Below are 2,908 nucleotides of genomic sequence, written 5' to 3'. Positions count from 1 at the left end.
CCAGCATAGGCAGAGCCTGCGCGAGAACTCTCATTTCCCAACACACTTTGACTCACAAAAGCCCAGTAGTTCCCTGGTTTTATTTGTAACACCCAGGATGAGGGGACTTGAGCCTGAGCTGCCTGAGCACTTGCGTCTGTCCCAGCCTCTTAGTCCACTATCTGAGGCCCCGCTGGGCATGGGACTCCCACAGCGGCATTCTGCCACCGAGGCCAGGGCTCATCTGGGTTGCTGCCCTCCAGTGGGGGGTTCCGGGAGCTTCCTGCTGGGCTGCTTGAGCAGCTGGCCTCAGGGTTTGGCCCAGGGTGTGGCTGGGAGGCCAGCCCCTACATTCCACCCTCCAACCCCCAGCCTCCGTGTCCCTGGCTCTGTTGCCACTGTGCCACTACTGACTGTGCCAGGCCCAGCCTCTTTCCTCGAAATCCACATTAGCATCAGCCTTGGAGGGACCTGTCCCACACCAGCCATGCCGAGAGCAGGAGGAACAGCAGGACCAGAGCTGCAGCCAGTGTCACAGAGGGCACCAGGTCCGAGTCCTCAGGACCAGGGATGGCGTCACCTGGCACTTGGCGGGGGGCGGCGGGGGTGCTGGACAGCTGGGTGTCGGAGACCTTCTCCCCCAGGGGCCCTGGCCGGCCCATCTGTGGGAAGGAGGAGGTGAGGGAGACGACTTCCTCTGGGAAGGGCCCAGCCACCCACCCTCTGTGTGTCCCTCCTACCCCGCTCCCTCGGACAGGAGCCCTCCAGACAGCAGGAGCAAGGGGCCACGAGGTGACCGTGGGCAGTGACTCCCCAAGCCTCCGTTTTCTCCTCTAAAATGGGACGATGAAGGCAAGGATAAGGGCCAACTGAGAGGTGCCTGCTCCACTGGCATTTCCTCCCACCTCCTTACCTCTTTCCTTGGAGACCTTTACCCTTGTCAGGTGTCCGGAATGCAGCTCCGCCAGTTTCCGGGGCACTTGGGAGCCAGCAAACTTGTCTGGAGGGACCTTTGTGAAATTGTAGGAGGAGTTGTGTCAAGGCTGCCCTCTGCTCACACGGCAGCCCAGGGGGTGGGCACCAGGTTACATCCATCTTAAGATGAGAAAAGGGAGGCTCAGAAACGGAAGTGGCTCCGAGGAGCAGCCTTCCCGAGAAGCCCCTGAAGCTGGCAGAGGAGGCAGCCTGAGCACTCGTCCTCAGGCTCATCCTCCCATAGGGCAGAGTCTGGACCAGGTCAGTCATTAAGCTCCGATGCCCTGAAGCCGCCAGTGATGGGGAGAATCCCAGAGTCAGGCTGGTCCCTGCCTGGCTCCTCCCCAACAGTTCTGCAGGATGCTTACCTTCCAGCCATGGGGACTGCGGCGTCAGGAGGGGGCCTGCCCCAGAGCTGCCACGTTCCCCAGGGATAAGCAAGCCTGAGTGGATCAACTAAGGGCCCTTAGAACTGCACCCTCCACCTCCCCCAGGGAGGGGCTGCAGCTGGATGGGGTGGGGAAGTGAAGGACCCAGCCCCTTTGTGGGTGTGTCCAGGGCAGAGAGGGGAACCAGTTCTCCCAGGCCAAGCAGAGCCAAGTGTCCCCACTCCCACACCAGCACTTCTCTGCTCCCTCTTAGCGAGACTTCCTGCAGGGGGGCCGGGAGAGGCTACAGAAGTGGGGAGGGCTCCCAGTTCCAGTTGACAAGGGCTTCTTGGCACCCTCCTGTGTGCCCGTGGGTTCCCAGGCCCAGGATGGATGGGAGAGGAGAGGAGCACTCCGCGCACCTTGCCCCCACCAGAGGCCAGGTCCAGAGCGGCCCTTCTGGGGCAGACCCAGGTGAGTGGTCAGGAGAGGAGGAACCAGCCCACCAGTGGGAGGGTTAAAAGAGGCCTGAGGACCACAGAAACGCTACAAGCTGAAGGGGATTATCCTTTAAGGACAAAGATGTTTGTCGCTTCGCTAATTTTCAGAGCAAACATTTGAAGCAGCCTTAACGCCCATGACAGAAGATTCGTGAACAAATCCAGGTTCATCCACTCCAGAACTTTCCAGAACCATTACGACAGTGCTATGGGCAGTGTCATACCATCTTTATGCTTTCAGCCCAAACTGGAAATAACCTAATTGCCCATCAAAGATTGGGTGGACACTTTGGTGCACACACACACACACAGCAACAAAAAGGGGACAATCCACTGAAAAAACACACAGATGACTCTTGTGGATGTGCTGAGTGAAAGAAGCCAGACAAAAGGGCTCTAAACACGTGGTCCTCTTTCCATGAGACTCTAAGGACAAACCTAATGACAGTCACAGAAAGAGGAGCAGTAGTTTCCTGGGAATGGGGGAGGGGTGCCTGAAGGGGCACAAAGGAACCTTCTAGGAGGAAGGGATGTTCTATACCTTGGTGGGGGGAGGGGTCTGGATTATACAGCTAGCAACACACTTAAAATGCGCTCGTTACTGTCTGTACATTACATCTTAATAAACTCCATTTAAAAAGAAAACAAATGCTTTGAAAAAAAGAGAAGGAGAGGATGAGGCAGAAACAAGAGTATGATTCCATTTGTCTGAGTTTCAAGAGCAGGAAAAGCTAACCCACAATGACAGAAATCACCGGTGGGACTCCGGAGGGGGGTGTGACTGGAGAGGGACAGTCGGACCTCCTAGGGCGATGAGAACCTTTTGATTCTTGACAGGGACAATGATTGCTGGGTTGCACCCCAACCTTTATTCACCGACCTGCACATTTAAGATGTGTCACATGTCAATGTTTAACATGTAATTATGAGGACTGTGCCATATTACCAATACGAGTCATCATTTATTGGACGTGCCTGGATCTAAAGCCTATCTCCGCGATGGCAAGAAAATGCTTAAAATACAATGTAAAACGGTCACACAACTGTATACACACACAATGGGCAAAAATTGTAACACTGACCCAT

Source organism: Rhinolophus ferrumequinum, chromosome 12 (genome assembly GCF_004115265.2).
Source record: "Rhinolophus ferrumequinum isolate MPI-CBG mRhiFer1 chromosome 12, mRhiFer1_v1.p, whole genome shotgun sequence".
NCBI lineage: Eukaryota > Metazoa > Chordata > Mammalia > Chiroptera > Rhinolophidae > Rhinolophus > Rhinolophus ferrumequinum.
The sequence above is the reverse complement of the archived record's forward strand: the minus strand, read 5'-3'. Positions refer to the sequence as shown.